This window comes from Bactrocera oleae, chromosome 2, assembly GCF_042242935.1.
Source record: "Bactrocera oleae isolate idBacOlea1 chromosome 2, idBacOlea1, whole genome shotgun sequence".
In the NCBI taxonomy this organism is placed as follows: domain Eukaryota; kingdom Metazoa; phylum Arthropoda; class Insecta; order Diptera; family Tephritidae; genus Bactrocera; species Bactrocera oleae.
This window is the reverse complement of record NC_091536.1, coordinates 1,762,406-1,783,690: the sequence shown is the minus strand read 5'-3', so window position 1 is coordinate 1,783,690 and position 21,285 is coordinate 1,762,406. Positions and strand designations below refer to the sequence as shown.

At 35.7% G+C, this 21,285-nt stretch overlaps 1 long non-coding RNA gene across 2 annotated transcripts in view; it reads left to right on the top strand.

The window, feature by feature from the left end:
* Nucleotides 1-401: 401 nt before the first annotated feature.
* Nucleotides 402-21,285, top strand: part of LOC138856074 (uncharacterized) — a 39,920-nt gene continuing 19,036 nt past the window's right edge. For both annotated transcript variants that reach the window (XR_011395177.1, XR_011395176.1), the window contains exon 1: nt 402-633. This is a non-coding gene — a long non-coding RNA (uncharacterized lncRNA). The remainder of the gene's footprint in view (nt 634-21,285) is intronic.

The window sequence follows — 21,285 nt, the reverse complement described above, 5'->3', positions numbered from 1 at the left end:
ATTATTAAACTGCATTCCTTTATTTTACATTTCCGTGTAAGAAAAGTCAGATTTCGATCAGGTGATCTCAGCTGTGTAACACGCATGAGAAAACAGCTGTTTCTTTAGTAACGTAAGGATTATACAATGCTTTTAAGGTAACGCAGCGACACAAAACAATCAGCTGATTTGATGTTAACAAATGACAAAAAAATTATCAAGCTTGTAAGGCTAATACAATACTTCGTTACTCGGTAGAACGTTAGTCCGTTAATCTTAACTCAACTTTTAATGTCTTCGCCACTAAAAATTGAAAACCACAACAGATATCATAACTGAAACTGATAGATATATGTATGTATGTAGTATACTTCAGTTAATGTAAATATTTCGTGTGAGATGGGCTAAGTTGCCGTTTTGTTTATTCCCGTCTTTCGTCTAATTTATTTTCTTAAAGTTCGAAGAAGAATTTTCAATTGAGAAATGTTTCAATTTAACTTCCTGGGACATACAGTTGTCAATGTAGAATCTTTAATTCAAAATTACGAGCTTTGGAATATTTAACTACATACATATACTAGAAAGATCACAAAGGATAGACGAAATTCAAAATCAATATGTGTAGCAGCTCAAAGAAACAGAAGAAAAGATACAGTGAGTAAAACATAAGATAAGTAAGTAAGGGATAAAATACTAATAAGTCTAAGGTAAATATACTACAAATACCGACGGCCACTTAGGAGGGAGCCATGGAAAAGCTTTTATGCATGTAGGAGTTAAATATGAAATCACCATAAATTAAAAGCCCTCGAAATAAATCAATAAAGATTAAATCTCAAGCATAATCCATGCCTTCAAAGCGCACGTTCGAGCACTCATGCATGTACAACCAGATATCATTACTACATACTACTCGTATCTGTTCGTACAGTAATACGTTTCAGGAACTACAAATAGTCGGCTGATACAAAAGTAAGCTTATTCAACTAGGTACCTACCATTTAAGTATTTAGCAACTTACTGCTATTTATATACATATGTATGTATATATACAAGAATGTATGTATGGCCGTATAATTTATAATATGTAAATGCTGATACACGTATCAGACACCACTTCGTTCCTTTTCATTGTTGTAGACCAGCAATTAAAAAAATATGTTAGCAACATATGTATGCCGCATTTTTTAAACGAGTATGTATTTTAATGTATGCAAGATTATATAGATATTTGTGTATATAAGTACATATTTAAAGATTTCAAAACATATTGCAGTAGCTGCTATTGGAATATTCGTGAGACATATACACTTACATATATACAATTCATAAATACATACGCACAAAATCAGACATACTTGCACATATGTATGTATTTTGTATCCAAGTAACAAATTTTCATTAAAATGCTGAAATTGTTAAGCCACTCAGGGCGTAGCGGGAGCAGAATTGAATATAAAATACCCAGCCTCGACAACTAAGACCCACATAGACTTCATAATGCTAAGCACCAGCACACACACGCGCACACTGACTTTGAGATTGAAAGGATATTTGTTTTCAGTGACGAAAACAATGACACAGTCAGTGAAAAAGATTTGAAGACAATGACAAAAGTCATTCATCGGTTGATGAAGCGACTCAAATTGGCGGGCAGAACGACAACAAAGCATTAAAACAATAACACGACGCGGTAATCCTTTGCAGTGCTTCCTCTAAGAATTAATTGCGACTAGGCTTAGGCAATGCTACACAGTTATAGTGTACGAGGTATGTTCAAAATTAAGCTGACAAAGTACAATTTCACGATTTCTTCGAAATTTTTAATGCTTTTTTAGAGTATTGTCTTGATTCGATTCTCCAAGCTTTGAATGGTGGCAAATCAAACAAACAACTGGTAGAAATAAAATAGACTAACATAACCAAATAAAGATAGAATAATATGCGACTATATGTATCACATATTTAATATATAAGTACATATATTCTGTATTTAACTTTCACATACAAACGAAGTGATTCGGTTTGAAAATCAAATTTGCCTGTTCCAGAAACCGAATAATTTTAATATGATATCGATGTGAAATACCTTGTTTTTGGAAACAAAATTCACATAATTATTGTAAATTTAATTTGAACATGAAAAACTTGTAACGTGTGGTTTCACCTCTGCGAACAAAAGATACTTGTATGTAGGCGGAGGAAGGTTGAAGGGTGAGTTTTATGTCAATAGCTTTCCGTTATCTCACGGCAACATGCATGTTATTTCAAGAAAATCTAAGTTTTTGAAAATCAAATCAATTTAAAACAATTTTTATTTGCTTCAAACATCTGTTTCGAGGTGGGATAGAAGTACTTCGAAATAAATGAAATCTTGGCGTGTCGTGACTACCCAGTAAAGGTGAGAGGGGAGGAGAACGGGGACAATTCTTCCCGGAACGGGAATTCTCACCGGGATCCATTGCTCTGCAACAACGTACTGCGGATGTTTCGCCAACAATTCACTACTATCAATCCCGGTCCCCAATTTTTTCACTGCGACTCTTCGAAGCTATTTCTGAATATCTAAACTTTTCAATTCTTTCAAATATTTAGACTAGAATACGCCGTAAATTAATCTCATTTGAAACGGTGAAAAAGCATTTCAAGTAGTATTGTATAAAATCATTTTTCTGGTTGGGATTAAAAATGGCGTTTATGGTTGCGGTATAATTCGTGTTTTAAACTTTGATAATTATATATATTGGGAAAGCATCGAATTTGATTAAAATTAATTATCTTCTAAGCAACGAAATTTTACTTAAAAGTAGGCGTCATATGAACTTATAAACAAAAAACAATGTCCCTCTTATTAAGTTGACTTAGCTTAGAATTATAAAAGAGGCTGCGCGAAAAGTTTTCGTGATAATAGCAAGTTTCCTAACACTGCTACAATAATTCGTAGCTTTTTTTCGGAAAGATAGAAGCAGTGAGTTATTATGTTAATTATTTGCACGAATTAAGTACTGTAATACTTTATTTATACTATCAGTATATGTGGGTATCCCTGCGCAATAATTTCGAAGGTAAAGATTTTGGTTGGGAGACTAATGTCGAAAATTCGAGAAGTTACTTTTTTACTATGACTCAGTCCCTCCCAAGATAATTGATTTTGTCCAATACCCCGCCGAGTGTTGTACATTGTAATTGGTATTTTTCGTAATAGTTTATTTTCAAGTTCGAAAATTTTGGTATTTTATGAAAAGTTCAATTTCCGTCAGTTATATTATATTTAGTAGTAAGCTGGTATTGGTATGATGTTTCGCTGCAGGGACACACTTGTGTATCCGTATGAGGATGTGCCTCAATGGTATATATTTTGTGTTGATTGGGATTTGAATACGCGTACGGCTTTGAACGGGTATCAATGTGCCTCATTCATTTCTCTCGAGATTTTTATTGTTCGGGTATTTTATTTAAATTCGCCGCTAGATCGCTTCCTGTGCGCACTTTTTCACTTACGTTCACTCAAACAGAAGCCTCTAAGCGTTTTGTGTATTTATCGGTATATTTATATGAGAGTGTGCACATCGTAACGAACACACACAAGTATATATGTATATGTCTATATGTGATTGCGTATGCAGCAGCAAGTATTGGAACTCGAAGCGGCGACGACACCCACTTTGGATTGCCAAACGTTGGGATGTGTTGTTGGCGATGTTCACAAAACTGCAGCAACAACAATAACCAAAGTAATGACTCTACTCCATAGTTAGTTGATTGCGGGGTGGAGGGTTACGCAGCTCAGGAAGCTACTATTCATACATAAGTATGTATGTATATATTATATATAATTTAACTGCATGAGTATGTTTGTATTCATATGTATTCGCATGCAATCTTCTTTTGCCGCTTCCAGCCCCATTTACGTTATCGTTGTTGTTGCTGTTGCTGTTGCTGTTGCCGCAACTCGCATTTCCATGTATTTTTAATCGCAATTCAAATCAAATGAAAGGAAGTACTCTGACAGCATTTCAACTACACTGCCGCCCCTCGCACGTCGTGCCATCCATGGCTAACGGTACCGTGGTGTGGCATTGCTTTGAGCATCAAATGGAGAATAATTAAATTTTTAAATATCACATTAAAAGGGATTCGTAGCACATTCAGGAAATGCGCAACGCACACGAATGTATAGCGAAAGGGAGGTATAGCACAAACAAACATCTATGTACACGCATATGTCTGTATGTACAAACAAACATAGTTGGGGGAGCTCGATGTATGGTACAATAATGGAATTGCTTCTTAAATCGAAAAGCTTTTGAGTAGAAAGCGCGCACTTAGCCGCACTAAATAGAGCAAATGGCATGTAAATTTGTATACTCTTGCAACATGTTGCTACAGAGTATAATAGTTTTGTTCACCTAACGGTTGTTTGTATCACCTAAAACTAATCGAGTTAGATATAGGGTTATATACATATACATATATAAATAATCAGGATGCCGAGACGAGTTGAAATCTGTGTGACTGTCTCTCCGTCTGAATTATGCGTTTAAAGTATGCCACCTTGTGACCAAAAATGGTTTAAATCGAACCAAAACTGTTCAAGCCCCTAGGTACTGAATATGTGGACCCCAGTGCCTATAGTTGACCTTCTACCGAAAATATCGGTCAATGTGTAAGATATATATTTGAAATTCATATAATAAAATAAATAAATTAAACTCTCGATAATAGTATACCTTTGTGTCAAAAATTGGTTGAATCAGATCAATACTTACTTTATATGAAATTTTACCAATACCTGAGGTAATTTCCCGGGCTTTGATCCTTGCAAGTTGCGAGAGTATAAAATGTTCGGTTATACCCGAACTTAAAACTTCCTTACTTCTTATATATACCTATATGTGTATTTTACAGTGTCTCCGATGATTGCTTTTGGGTTTTTAAACCGCAATGTGAGTAGGGGCACTACACATGAGGCAATTCTATCGTACTTATCTCCTGGAAAGGCTCGAAGAAGATGGCATCCGAATGATTGCCTAAGCAGACGATGTAGCTCTTATGGTTGAGAGATCATTCCTAGATACCAAGTATGAGCTTATTTACGGATAAGACTGAACTGGTTTTATTCAATAATAGTTGTCCTCGATTCGCCAAGTGTTACTCTCCAGCGATACAATACCAGATGCTCAAAAAACGGGCAGCACTTGTGGTGCAAGCCTGCGCTAACATGTCTTATGACGCATGTGCAATAGTGTTATGATTCTTTCTTAGTGCAGAAATTGCTTTTTTTTCGCGTTAAAAAAACGTTGCTGTAACATTTTATTTTTGTTTTCAATAAATTACTATTGATTTTAATTCTTAAGTTTTAAAAATACCAGAAAAACAATTTAATTTTCATTTGTCATTTGAATCATTCACAATACAAAATTTGGTAGCACTGAGGATAGCCACAGTGTTGCGACTTGAAAAAATCTTTGGGTACCAAAATGCCTACCGACTCTGTTGCAATTTCTTTTCATAAAAAGAATAGGTTACATTTCACTTCACTTTTGGAAAAATACATACATACAAATAAACCTTAGAGTTCAATTAAATTTAGCCATATGCACACTCTTCTTTTTCTTCAATCCAATCGAATATTTTTAACCACTCCCTACGAAATTTTCGCTTTGAAGGCCAGACGAGCATTCATTACTACAAAAGATTGTCAGTGGCCGTCAATCATCCGTACTGTTACGAGGTAAAAATTCTAAGTTAAGAAGAAGTGAACAGGAAGCTCTGGAGAGTGGTGTCCTCTCCACACTACTGTTTAACTTCTATATTTCGAGACTCCCTCCACCATCAGAAGGAATGGAAACATATTGACGTCAGATAATGGAATCGATAGCAAGTGTTCCAAAGTAGTCTGACACTCCCTCCAAATCCATAACGACCATATTGATAAAATGGACGAAGGAGTGCAGACTTGATCTTATTAGCACCGCCGGCAGCGCTACAATTCTGACTGTCAAAAACCCTAAGATATTAGGCGTTACATTTGATATTTTGTACTCCTTTAATACATATACGACCGCGTTGAGCGGCAGTTCCTGGGGAAAGGACAAAGAAACGTTGTTGGCAACATACAAGGCAATCGGCCGGCCGGTCATCAAGTACGCTGCACAAATATGGTCGCCTGGATGTAGTGAAACGCAGACGAAGAAGCTTCAGACGTATCCGAATACTACACTCCGGACTATTACAGGATGCCTCTTTATGCTCCTGTCAAACAGGAGTGAGGCCTGCATGCTTCCGGTCAAGGAACGCAATGCATTCCTCTCCAAGCAGTTTCGGCTGGGATGATTTCCCAGAAACCGCATTAACTCGTACTAATCGTTGATTCTGGATAACCCGACATACCAAATATATGTCCTTCAATGAATCCCAATCACCTTTACCACCTAAGCAGGGATAAGATAACCGTTACAACAACAACAACATGGTCATGTTTTTAATTATTCACATGTTGACATCATTTTGTTCGCTTAAGCGAGATTCACTTTTATTCTAAATACATCTGATAAAAAATATTGCCTACTAAAACCTTATGCCTACCAACCAAACTACCAAAGGCAAATGAAACTACCAATTTTGGTCCGATCGGACCAAAAAGGCAACACTGCTCGATAACTTTATTGTTTCTTTTACATGTAATTTTTTTGAAAAGAGAGCAGAAGCGAGTAGATAAATGGCGAATCGAAGATACCTAATAAATACAATTGCCATCGACGAAGGGAACGTGTCTTCGGCCTGCGGACAGAGTTAAGTATCAAGGGTTCATACTTTTTTCATAAAGATTAGTATTTGCATTTTGAATTGGTGATGAAATTGTTAAATTGAAAATAAGAATACATTGAAAAATTATAAATATAGAGGGAAACATATTGAACTGGAAAATTAAACTATTTTGAAAATAGAAAAATGTTCGTTAAAGTTAAATTTTTGTGGTAGGTTACGAAGTAGCGTCCAACTGCAGATACCGGAATCCAAAGTTTGCTTGTTTCTTAGTTATAAAATCATTAAGTTCCAGTAACAACTTTTCAGGTGGATTGATGAATTCAGATACATATACATATATATTATTAGGTTGCCCACTAGCGCCCAGTTGAGAAAAGTTCTTCGCTATCTGAATGTTGATTTTGAGTATTGAACGCATTCCAGTTGGCAAGTTTACCTAAGTAAGTGGCTAAAAATGTTTCCATCGTGAAGAATGACTTTTTAAGTCAACCAGGCCAAATACGATAATGTCTCTGCTTATTATGGTAAGTTTCCTTTTAGTCTACTTAATACATAGTACATATACACACATATGTGCATATACATACTTACGAGCATTTAAGTTCGTACTTGCATACGTTCGCGGCTCATTGAGCCCGGCGCGGCATTAGTGCTTCTACTCTTCAATGGATCTGGGTAAAAAGTGTTTTCCGAGAACAATTGAGGCGTAAATTGCTGCACAAATACTTGCTTGCAAGCACGACATCTGATACAAATTTACGCTCATTCAACTCATGGCAAGAATCTCACGTTCCGGTTGCGAACTTAGCACAAACATTGTCACCGGCATCACCATAGCCATCGATATCACCAAAAGCGGCAACAACAGCAAGACTACCGCCGCCAACACCAACGTCATCATCAGCGGCGCCGTAGTCTTTATTGTGCAGACCACAATCTGGGGCCTCGTCGAAGCTGTCGTCTCACTGCTTCTCGGCACAGCGGCGTGAATGGGTAAACAATCACTTTGTAGTGAAGCATGAAGTGGAAGCCACTTGATACACGTCGCTCGCCACATGTGTACAAATGGATGTGCGCATATATGGACGGAAAATAAGTCAGTTCACGTACAAACACATATGTACATATGTAGGTGCGCTAAGAAAACTTTCGTGTGTGCGTGTGCACCATACCGACATAATTGTGCTATTTTTTGTTGGAATATTAATTTCCATTTTCGTTAATGCAGTTTCATTCAAGTGTTTCTTTTCAGTCACGATTTATGCACGCACTCATCAGATGTTTGCGCAAGTAAACAAAATAACAACAACAGAAAGCATACGCTGTCCCCTAAGCATCTCAGCGTCATAGCCGTCAGCTTGTTATCTTCATGCTTTTAAGGTTCGCAATTGTGGCAATGTATTTCGCTTCGTTTATCAGAAAAGTTGCGAAGTAAAGATGGATGGTTGATTAGTGGCTGGGGTTCGCTCTGGATATGGCAGCGTTCTGTTTGTGACTGCTGAGGTATTGCTGCATATGAAACACGATTTGACACAAACGAGATTGGCGTATTAAATGTCTTAAGCAGCTCCGTCACAGCCAAGCGATATATCGAATTTACGTAAATCGGTTGCAAACATTGCCGTTTTCTACCAACGCGTAACTGCCAATGCTTTTAAGGGGGTATTCTGGTTTAGAAGCCCGAATTTTAGACTCTTTTTCGGGCCCGATAAAATAAAACAGCAAATATTTTTATCATACATTTTCTTATATGTTTTTTATTGATATTTAAAGAGTACAAATCAATTATTATGTTAAAAATAAAAATTAATTCAAACCCGGCAAAGTGGCGACTGATAAAAAATGGCGTGTCCTGGCGTGCAGATATCAGGGTTCCCAGTAACCCGAAATGGAAACTGTAGAGTGATCCTTAAAGAGGTAGGATGTAGTTATAGCACTATGAGAGGATTTTGGAACAACAATTTTTTGTCACAAAAATGAAAAATATGTTTCGTTATTTCCCTGTTATTTTGCCGTTCGGAGTTTTTAAAATATATTTTAAAAACAAAATCTCTAAATATCCTCTCGTTGTGCAATAGTATAATGCATAAAAAAGCTCTGTATAAAATTTCAAGTAAATCGATTCAGTAGAACTTGAGATATCATGTACACCGCTTCTAAAAAAGTAGTTAAGAGAAAAACGACTTTAAAACTTGTCAACTTTGTCGGCGCATCACAAAATGAGCTGTAACTCCGAAAATAATTGAAATTTCAAAAAATCTTTTTAGGGACATATTTTGATAGGGTTATGCTACAATAAAAGATCGATTCTTTTTTTAAACTTCTTAACCAGAATACCCCCTAAGCAAAAAAAATCTCATTGCGCAAGTACATATATGTATGTATACTACCTACGTATTACGTATACCTATGGTATGTAAGCAGTAAGAATGATAATAACTGGAAAACGGCAAAGCGTAAAAGTGCTAACAACAGACTATACCAAGATGGATAAGTCTTTGGAATGACCTTGCCTATTTTGAAAGAAAGATATTAATTTTCTCTATTAAGCACCAAATTAAATAATGAGCTCTAGTTTGATACCGACACAAATTAATTCCGAGTATAGAACTAATTACCTTTGTTATACCCTGAACAGGATATATTAAGTTTGCCACGAAGTTTGTAACATCCAGAAGGAAACGTTGGAGACCCTATAAAATATATCCATAAATGATCAGATCATTTTACCATGTCCGTCTGTCGTACGAACTACTCCTTCGGTTTTTAAGCTATCGTTCTGAAATTTTGGACCTGTACTTTCCTCACTAAGATGCTGAAAAATCGGAATCAAGTGCTTCTATGGGAAACTTTTTTATTTGACGATTTGAATTTCCAAGTTCCATTAATTCAAATAATATAATATCTTTAAATTTTGCGTGAGAAAAATCTGACTTTGCTATTTATTTTTATAGGGAACGGCAACTAAAGTATATCTTGGGAAACTCTGTATTATTTCATCTTATAGACGAATAACTTTATACTTGGTAACGATAGAGCTGACGAGCTTGACAAAAATGAAGCATTACTTGAAGAATCCAAAGCGGTCGTAACGCGAATTCCGTTACAAATAGTCAGAATAGAACTACACTTACAATTATAGCAACTATTTTAAAATAGATGGATCTAAATAAATAACAACATGTCATAAACTCAACAATTTCCACGCTTGTACAAATTAGAACACTATTTAATAATTTGTTAAGACAAGAAAAACAAGAGAGTTAAATAAGCATGTGGTTCTTAATAGCCATCTTCAAAAAAATCAAGTCAGAATTTTAAAAAAATGGATTTTGAAGTATAATACATTAGAAACAAGCGTATTTCTCAAATCCGTTCTGTAAATTTCAAATAAGACATTATATTCAAAAACCCACGACTCTTCAATAGTAATGATGCGTTTGATGAATGTAGGGTCCTCAGTATCTCTTTTGCGACCTCTACTCAAGGTCTTTTTGAAAAAGATTCAGGTATTTTGGTATGAGTCTAACATTCACACGCTTTATACCCATAACATTAATCAAAATGACTGAGTAGATCCATAAGAGATGTTGATATCCCCTACTATTTCTCTGATACTTACGCGATTTTTTAAGCACTGTTCTTTTAACTTTTTCTGGCATGAGGAAAGTTTCTGATGTCTTCATGACCTTTACTGAATACTTTGTGCACTCAAATACTTGCGTTCGTGATTAAGGGGGTATTCTAGTCTACAGACATGAGTTTTAGATAATTTTTAAAGTGTCGTAAAAAAAAGTAATCAAAAACAATTTAAATTGGGAACGAGGTTAGTTCATACTTGGGAGAGGTCTATAAAGATGATTCTCTGAAAACTTCAAGTAAATCGGTCCAGTAGAACTCGAGAAATCGTGGGTATCGTATTGAAAAAGTCTGGTCTGAAAAAACGCATTTCAAGTTTCGCGTTAAGTCTTTTGTTCGATTAGACCCAGCCGAACCAGTTTGGAAGCCGGGTCAGTAAAATGTCTATATCTCCGAAAATAATTACACTTCTCTCGTAGACATATTCTTAAATAGTTTAACTTTGAAAATATGAAAAAACAAATTCGATTGTTTTTTAAATTCTTCACTAGAATACCCCCTTAAGTAGAATTCCCAAAACACTTCTGAAACATTTCGCGTCGTAAACAAACAGCTGCCAAGCACACTCTAATTGACATATGCAGATCAAACTTCACGCGAACATACAAAATGATTGTAGCAATCTAAGACATTTGTTTTTGATCTATTCGGTTTGCGCGCACAGTTCAATGGGCCAGTTCAAATCAAATTTAATCAGATGATATTTTTATTTTTAATTTAAGTATTGTATCCTTGTTGCTTGTTGAAAATTGCACGGCCTTATGTCAGAAATCTTTGATAAAATCGAAAGACAGCCGAAGAATAATATTCAATAAATAAGTCAAAGATTACGTATCTAAAGGTTGAATGGCAATAATCAATACCCGAATATTAGATTTCCCTTTTCCTCGTACTAATTTATGTAAAGAAAGGTAACAACCCGTGACTCTCGGGACCACAGAAGATGTGATTAGGATAATTAATAGTCTTGATTCTGGATTAATGGAGTTCAATTCGTTTTTTGCTGGTATATAAGATGTTTGTGTAAAAAAGTATGCAATATTTCCCATCAACGGATGTTAAATTAATGTAAAATACTGATAAATTTCTGTGTGTATACATACATGCATAAATACATATGTGGTGTGTTGTTGCAAGTATGTGTTAAATTGAGTCTATCGATAAATGTAATTAATATTGATTCAAAAGACACGACACTGTCTCATTCCAGATGCCTGATTGAAGTAAAATGGAACTGTAAAGAGCAGAGTATCTCTCCATAAATATAAAATACTCTTGCTTACATAAGCACACACACACGGACGTATGTTGGCCGGAATGTACGATGCTATCTTAACGACCGTTGGGGGGACATTTCCAGAGATGTTGTCATAAGATACTGGCAATCAGATTCGAAACTGCTTTCGCACTTACACTTATTGCTTTCGGTTGCCGCTTGCTTTTATGCGCTGAACATAAAATGTGTTGTACGAGACTGTTGTATGTATCTGGCACAGATCTTCCTACATGTGGAACACTCAACCATACATGCAAAGTACAACATACTTAGAGCAGATATCGCTAAGTGCGTGTACATTCACCAGCTTTCCGATATACATCAGTTATTTGAAATAACATTTGCGATATAATTTTCGTTGCACATACGTCACATGAAACCCAGCACGCGAAAGCGGGACGGCGACGCAGGGCAACGCAGCGCTGCGCAACCAAAAAAAAAGCGAGTAACAAGCGACAGACAGTTTGGCAAATAAAAAAAAAAAATAATAATAAAAAACTTAGACGTGCTATTATTGGAAATACTTGTCGACTGTATTCCCTCCGACCGCAGTGCTGCCTGCGTCATACTTGTACTTTGGACGAGGCAGTCGGTACTCCTGGAGCGTGTTTGAAAAAATGTTCCCATGACAGCAACAATTCAAATGAATTGTCAATTGCACAGCACGTACGCGCAAATACAATTATACGCATTTATGTGCGAACAAATGCCGCTTGTGTACTTGACTATGTACATATGTACAATTGTGTTCATAAAAATAGCAATGCTAATATATTAGCAAAAATTTATAACAGTTAATAAAAATGTGTAATTCAATCGTTCTCGTTATGCATAAATTGTATGATATTTCTTTACGTTCTTTCCATTAAATTTAATCGCAATAAAAATAATAAAAAAATAAGATAAACCGTTAACTTCGGCTGCACCGAAGGTATGTATAATATCCTACACAGGTTGAAGTTTTCTTACAAGAACTTGATTTTGATCGGTCAGTTTGTACGGCACCTATATGCTGTAGTGCTTCTTAGTGATAAAAGGACAGTTGCAAATTTTCAGATCGATAGCTTAAAAACTGAGGGACTAGTTTGCATATATACAGACGGACATACAAACGGACATGGCTAAATCAACTCAGCTCATCTGCTAATCATTTTATATTTTCATAATTTATAGGATCTCCGACGTTTCTTTCTTGGTGTTACAAACTTCGTGGCAAACTTAATATACCCTGTACAGGGTATAAATATACGTGGCCTGCTAGTCGGAAGTTTCGAAGGCTCTATCTCTTAGCATTTTACTTGGATCCACTTGAAACTTTGGGAGAATATTTTAAACATATTGCGCTATTTGATATGACAAAAAAATCAAAATCGATTTTTTGAAATTTTCAAACCCACCTATTCCCTGAAGTTGGTTTAGTACAGCACTGCTATTTTTATGACTATTCAAGATTAACTTAAGCCGAATTTAAGATGAAATTGCCACTGCAAAATCATATTATAACACGCACTGCTATTGATACGAACACAACTGTATATACGTATGTGCGAGCGCATTTGCAACGTATCTGGTGACAATGGAGCCTTGCTGCTCCGGCAAACATTCAAGCTAACCGCAGCATGTGGGCTCTTTCATTTGAAAGTAAAATTCGCTGTTTGGTTCTGCATACCCGCACATATGTACATACATTCATGTATATTCTGCAAATATTCATGCATATGAACGTATTCTTTCAATTGACTTTATGTGCTCTCCGTGGTACAAAAACAAATGTCAACAGGAATGAACTTACAAAGCCATACTTTGTAATTTGTAAAACACGTCTATGCACAAAGTAAGCTTTGTTTGTATTAATGTATGGTATATAATATAGATATATGCAAATACATATGTATATGCAAAGAGTCGCTTATAGGTATATGCATAAGTACACAAGCGAAAATAAATGCATATTGTAAGTGCAGTTTTTCAGAGAAGTCTAGGGCCTCCACGATGAAAAATTACAAGGGGTTTGTGTTGAACCTACAGTTCTTAGGGGAAGTATTATACAAGTATGCACATATTATTCACGCTCTATAGCCCAACAATGGCTCAGCTTAAGCATGCTCGTGTAAATGCATGGGCAGTTTCTCACATCACACACACAAACACGCATAGTGTTCACCAGAATGGCGAGCAAAAAGCTTTTACCACCATCCGACAAACGGAGGATCATACAGGTTTTACTTCGTCTCCTTGTGACTGATGGCTTTTAAGAGAAACTTTTCATGCCAGAACACACGAACAGCTTTGTAATTGCGTGCCGAAGGGTGACCGATATTAAAAACAAAAACTATCAATTATAATAGTAATAAATTAAAAAAACTAAATTAAAATAATTTTAAACTGTGTCTCGACCGCAATACGAGCCCAGTACACTATAAATGTCAAAACGCGGGGTACTCGAAGACAGTCCAAAAACATTAATAGAAATCCGTGTTTTGATTATACTCGTGTACTCGGGTAGAAGAAGGCTTGTGGGGACTAATGATCGTGGCTAACTGTGAACAAACTCCAGTTCCAGACTTAAACATCACGGCAGCGTTGGATTAAAGTATCACTAGAGCTTGTGCAATTGCAAGATCCGTCTGACTCTAGACAAATCGTAAGAGGTCTAGTGAAAATGTTTCTATAGTTTTATAGCATTTGACGAGTCATTGTGCAGTAGGTGACCACACCACGCGGTAGGGCTAAAAATCTTGTCGGGTATCAGTTGTCGAAGTTCTTTGAAAAAATACGCGGTGGATTTCCTGCTTAGCTGTAGCATTTTTGCCACAAAATTTTGTTAGTTAGTTAGTTAAAATAGTTAGTTGCCAGTTTCCTTGTTAAGATCTATGTCAATGCCTTTAAAAAACATTTTTCAGCGTTTTCAACACCCAGAAGAGAACGTCGGAGACCCTATAAAATACAGGGTGGCGTACAACTCATGTTACAAAAACAAACCGTAATAACTTTTTTCTTTATCAATGCATGGCAAATTTTATTTTATTTTATATAGGTATATAATTATTTTTGAGCTTCTTGCTCCGCCACGCATATGCGACATCTAATTAGAAAATTATTCACCCGAAGGGTTGAAGTCAGGATTGCCTCAATTATCGATTCATAATCATCAATTCAATCAGATTTCTGGGTTTTGTTTTGTAAACCTCTTGCTTGACTTAACCCTATAAAAATAGTCTGATGCAGTCAGGTTAGGTAACCTTGGGGGCCAGCGGAAAGTGGAATTTCTTGATATTAATTTGTTTTCAAATTTTCGTTGCAGTTTCGCAATAACCGGTCTGGTTATGCGTTGCTCCATCTAGCTGGAACCCAACGCTATTGAAAGGGATAAAAAACTCATTCAACATTTTTAACTAACGGTGCTCATTGACAGTTGCTGTGAAACCATTTTCTTCAAAAGGGTTTGTATGGGTAGCTTTTTTATTTGACGGCATGGATTATTGATTTTATTACCCTAATGTGCACAAATTACAGCCATCCTATATACTCGTAGTGTAAATAGGTACTATCCAATCTAATGTATACTTTTATGAGGTAGGTAGTCAATTGGCATGTGCCACAATTTGTGGCATTGACCGAGTCGGTATTGGCAAAACATCGATGACGACAGCAACAGCAATAACAACAGTAACAGCAACCGCAACGGCAAAGGCAACCGCGACTACGGTGATTTATGGCAGGAAGTCGAAATATATTTACTTACTGTACATGCTCACCAAAGTTGCTATAAATCAATAATGAAATTTACGTGCGCATTTCGGCAAAGGATTTTGAAATTTATTAGATTCGCGTGGCACATTGCATATTCGAAGTATAAATGGTTCATATCCATAGCTACATATGTACTCGTACATACCAACAAAAGTAGATATTAATATGTAATATATGTAAGCGTGTGTATGTGTTAAAGATAAGGTTGGAGGAAAGGCAAATATTCACACTCGTGTAGTAAATTGCTCAGCGCAGTACTAAAGTGCAAAATTTCATTTATTGCAAATTTATGCTTTCGGCTATCAAGAGTTGAGATTTATGTTGCCCTCTCAACACTTAATAATGAACCATATATGCATTCGAACACCTAACGGTATTATTAGAATGCTTCAAAGTACTTATATGCCTATTAAATTGTTTGCTTAACGTGTAGTGATATTGCTGTTTCTAAAATTATTTTATAGTTTTGTACACTTACCATATTTACTACAAATCCGAATTAAAATCTCTTTAAAAGCGCCATATACTTACATAAAATCATTAAATGTGTGTAATTTTACAGCATTTTCTGCACTTTCTATGATATTTAAATACTTTTGGCAGCAAGGTTAAAAACAAGTTCTTCCAAAAGTTTAAAACAGCAGCATTATTCCAAAGCTTTTTTGCGTTACCAAACTATTTAATTTTATCTGTTTAAGATATATTTTTAGTTTTTTTCCCATTCTGCCCTATTTCTCTAAAAATTTCATAATTTTCCCCCTCGGCACAATGTTTTGAAGATTATGTTGAATCATAACTAAGCTGCTTAACGTAAAACACTGTGAACAAGAAAAAATGTTAACTTCGGCTGCACTGAAGCTATAACACCCTACACAGGTGTATTATTATAGCCTAAAAGCATATAAAGCGATCTTTATCTTGATTTTGATCGGTCAGTTTGTTAGGTAGCTATATGCTATAGTGGTCCGATGTAAATATTTTGTTCGTAGATTATACTGTTGCCTTGGTCAATAATCCATGTCAAATTTCGTGAAGATAGCTCATCAAGTACAAAAGTTTTTCATACAAGGACATAAATTGATCGTTCAGCTTGGACGTTTCCTTCGGGGTGTTATAAACTTTGTGGCAAACTTAAAACCTGTTCAGGGTATAAAAATATGGAACATAATATGGAACCGATTCAAAATTATTTCACTGTTCCGGTTTTAAATACAAATATTTGAAAGATAAAGATCAAAAAATATGTCAACGCCCAGTTCAGTGAAACTTCTCTGTTACAGATTCGATCAAATGGGAATTGAGCCAGTCAGTTCATGAATATTTATAATCCATTTTGACAAAATAAAAATTTTCATTGCATAATTTAGTATTTTGTTTATCATATTTAAGATTACATATGATAAAGATCGCTCTGATTCTTATACTTCTGGTATTTTTTGAATATTTCCTCAACTCCGTTTTCAGGTTTTTGGTCGCCCAAGCTAACACTCTTCGATTGGCGAATGCAATAAGTGTGCTATTTTACGAACGTCATAAAATGCTGATGCTAACGTATTTAATTATACACCTATAATGTATGTACTCGCACAATCGCGGATACAAAGTTTCGCATTTCCATGCATTTGGTTGTGGGCGCGTGGCATTGAATTGCAATCTCTTACATTATTATCGACTTTGAATTCTTTCAAGCGCCGGCCGCGTGGTGAGCGCAGCAATTACTTGTTTACTTGTCGCTTCTGCATGTGCTTCCATTTCTCCACCGCTTTCCGTTTTTCACGCGCACAGTCATCCATTTAGAGCATGAGTAGGCGCGCCTGCACTTTGCGCTTCGCGGCAGCTCGTTCGCCGAATTTGCCCATAAAACGAAACACACTGACCGTCTGTTGGAGAGGCTGCGCCTTGCCGCCTCATAGAAGGACGGGTCCTGTTCGACATACCTATTGTTGTTGTTATAGCCATTCAGTAATGACGGTTGACTCTTGTTGCTACAATCACTAACTTACACACACATAGGCAAACGAGAGTTCTTGCTAACATCAAGACTATCATCGGCAGCTATGCCATTCGAGAATACTGTGGTTCTTCGACTTTGTTGTTTTTATCATTGCCATCAATGAGTTACAAGTTTATTGTTTTAGTTTTAGGATTATTGTCGCATTTTGTTTCGTTGTAATTCGTTTTATGACTTCACAGCAATTCTTATTGAAATAAATGGTTTTCTATTTGCGTCGCCGGCAGTCGTGCAGTAAACGAAACGTGTGCCAACTCCACGAAAAAAATCAGAATTTATACTTACAAAGGTTTATATATATTTTTTCTGAACTCACATAACTAATTTGAGTATAATATTCGGGAGTTCTACTATGTCAGATTTCGCTGCAAATAGCTTTTGAAACAACTATGTCGCCGGATGAAGCCTAGTTAGTTGGTCAGATTTAGGTTCGAATCCTAACTGCTACAAGAAAAATTATCCCAAGTCGTGGCTTTGCTATCTAACTGTTACATCTCTTAACATAATTACTTTGCTTGGCGCAGAGCCTGCACTTTACTCCTCAAGCCAAGTTCTTGGTATCAAAAATATTTTTTACAAAAAAATTTATTTCATTAATATGAAAATGTCTATTATCTGTCTTATTTAAACACTCGTCTTTAAGGTTAAATCTTACAACCCAACTATTATGTCATAAAAACTCTCACTAGGTTAGGTCGCCGAGTTGATCCAAAATCGACGGATCTCACATGGACAGATATTCGTTCTTTGTGTTACCCATACACTCCTAAAAGTGGATCACCAGATTCTCATAGAACGACGAAGCGTTTTGAGCTTGCGACAAATTTATTAAGACGGTTAGCATCAATCGCATCAACTTCGCTAGGTGCGCCAAAGGTGTATCTACCGAGATATTTTAATCAGAGCCTGACAAAAGCCGGATATATACCGTTGCGAGGACTCCAACTTCTAAACGACTATAACTGCATTAAAACTTTAAATTTAAATTTAATTTTATTTGATATCCACAATTAGTTTGATGACTTGGCAAAAATTTTTAATTTAGAATTCTCAACTCAATCGTAAAATCCTCCTTAAAAGTAGTAGATTCCATCCTACTTTACATTCAAATTTTATATGTGTGTATGTATGTAAGTTCATAACAGCGTGTATACATACTTGGGTGTGCGTTTTAATGACACCCGCGGGGCAGCAAACAATTGATAGGATTTTCGTTTTAATAGTCTTTGCGCAGGCATTATTCCGTCCCTTATGTTGCCTTGGAAATTAAGTGTATGTAGATATTTGTGCACATGTAGTTGGGTGGCATTGTTAATGTAATGATAATAGCAAACTCATAGAGCGACATCACAAGCGGTTGCCATGGCAATGATAAAGATAATGTTATGACAAAGGCAATTGCATCACTTAGCCGATGACTGAGCTGTTTGTTACCCCCAGCTGACCGTTCTGTTGGTCGGAATGACCATATTGTTATTTTAATAATGGACACATCGTTGGCGGCCGAAGCGGATTATGTAATCTACTTGCAATAACATTTGCACAAACATAATGTACATTATTCAATTCATTTATATTAGTTTCATAGACGACACTACTTACAGACATACATATATGTATATTTTTGAAAACAAGAATGAATATTAGCACACATACTATGTATAAAGACATAAATGCTTGACCTGGCTTCTTCCCCTCTTATTCTACTAAATGTTCAAAGCTCTCTGCCTTTAACTCGTGTGTATTCTTATCTGAAGTACGCTCGAGGCTTTAGCACGCCTTATCAAGGGATGACCATTATTAAAGGTCTACAATTTATAACGGATGACACCCACGACCATCAAAGTGGTAAGTAGTCATGCAGTCAACCCACTTGACTGTTGCGGCTAAATATTTATGGTAGTTATAAATGATACCTTTTTGCTCCTCTTTTTGGAAAGGCTTTGAGCTATTTACGCAAACGTCATATGGTGGCGAATGTAAGAGTTTTATGGCTAAGTTTTTACTTGCTTTTGAAATTTTCTTACTGATTTTACTGTTATTCGGTTTCAGTTGCTATGGTATTCAAAATCTGATGCTTGATACCTTCAATATCAGGTATAAAAAGAGTTTCGTTCGACCCGTAGACTTTAATTGTCACCATCGGGTGAAAGAATGGACGAATACACTCTCGAACAGAACATAACAACAACTTGCATTGAAAGGAGCTAGTAGCAGCACAAATAAAATACAAACTTTACATCGAATTATGAACAAATATATTAAATCTTATATTTTCCAAAAGTCGCATATATGATTTTCGAAATCTCACGATAGTTGCAAAAATCAACCAATCAGTTATCAAGCTTTTAAATAGCAGCAATAAAATTGTGTCGTTAGATAGTAGAGCTAACAGGCTTATTCCAAAAAAATTATTTACTATCAATTCCACGCGTGGTCTTTCCACTAATCAGATAGAGACAATTTAAGGTTAAGGATATCAGATTCGTAGTAAAACGCTTTGACAACAAAATCATCTGAATTAAATTTTTGCTGTAATAAATAAATTTTTTACTTCAGGTTAGCTTATAGGTAAGTCGGCTTGTGTTCACTAGAAGATATGGATTCCGTTGAAATATGTGTTGTATTGTAGACCAAATAAAAACAAAAGTAATAGATTTTGATATGAGTAAATTAATAGTAAAGCCTCGTGTTGTTCAAAGGGTGCTTGAAAATTTTGAATTGATCTGGTAGGTCATCAAGCAGAGAAGTATTTTGAATATAATTAAAATAAAACCAAAGTACAGCAGCCGCTCAAATTGTCAGGAGTATTAAGTACAAGTTCACTAAGAACCTTAATGGTGATATCATATGCAAAACTTTGAAGAAATAAGGCTTGAATAGCCGTACTGCTCGGGGGAAACCATTAGTTAATTAATAAAATTACTGAGTTCTGGAAAAAAGTGATTTTTAGTGACGAAAGTCAGTTCTTTACAATTTTTGAAGAAATAAGGCTCAAAATTCCATACTGCCCGGTGGATGCCAGTCATACCTGCTGTCAATAAAACCAAATGTTTGGACTTCGAGAATTAATAAAATTAATGAGATGTAAAAACGTTAACTTTGGTTGCACTGAAGTTACAAATAAAGAAGTTTCAATACAAGAAATTAATTGTGATCGGTCGGTCTAAAAAACAGAGGGACTAGTGCTTTATACATTATATACATATACATACTTATATATTTTAATATACCCTATTCAGGTTATAATGTTGCACATCGTGTTTGTATTCATATGTTTTCTGTTAAGTCTACATTTATTTATCGATTAAACAAGCCATGATTAGTTTTACTTTAAGCTTAAAGGCTTATACGAATAATTCGAATTTTAAGTAACATTTGTTAAAAAAACCATCCATATATGTACATACATAGTTATACATACGTCTGTGCCTACGCATATCTATTCACAAAAAGCGGCAATATATTAAATTATATTACACACGCACTATAAATTTGGTGAGCATAAGCCGAGCTAATCTATAAACATGATTGCTCTATGGCATCGGCGTGTCACGGTGAGGCGAGGCGAGACTACGGATAGAAAAGCAGCAGTCAGTAAATATGGCAACAATAACAACCACTGTCACGGTAAACAGTAACAAAATAGCCAAATGCTGAAAAACAATGATTAAACGGCATTTGTAATAACAAAAACAAAAGCAAAAATTTCGCCAAATTGGTGAGTCCAAGGACGATAACAATTGGAGGATTTAGAGTTTTGCCCATAGGAGGAAACCAACGCAATGGGCCACAGGGCGCTATTGCGAACGTGGAACACAACAAAGGTTGAAAACAAATATCTGTAAAAAAGTAG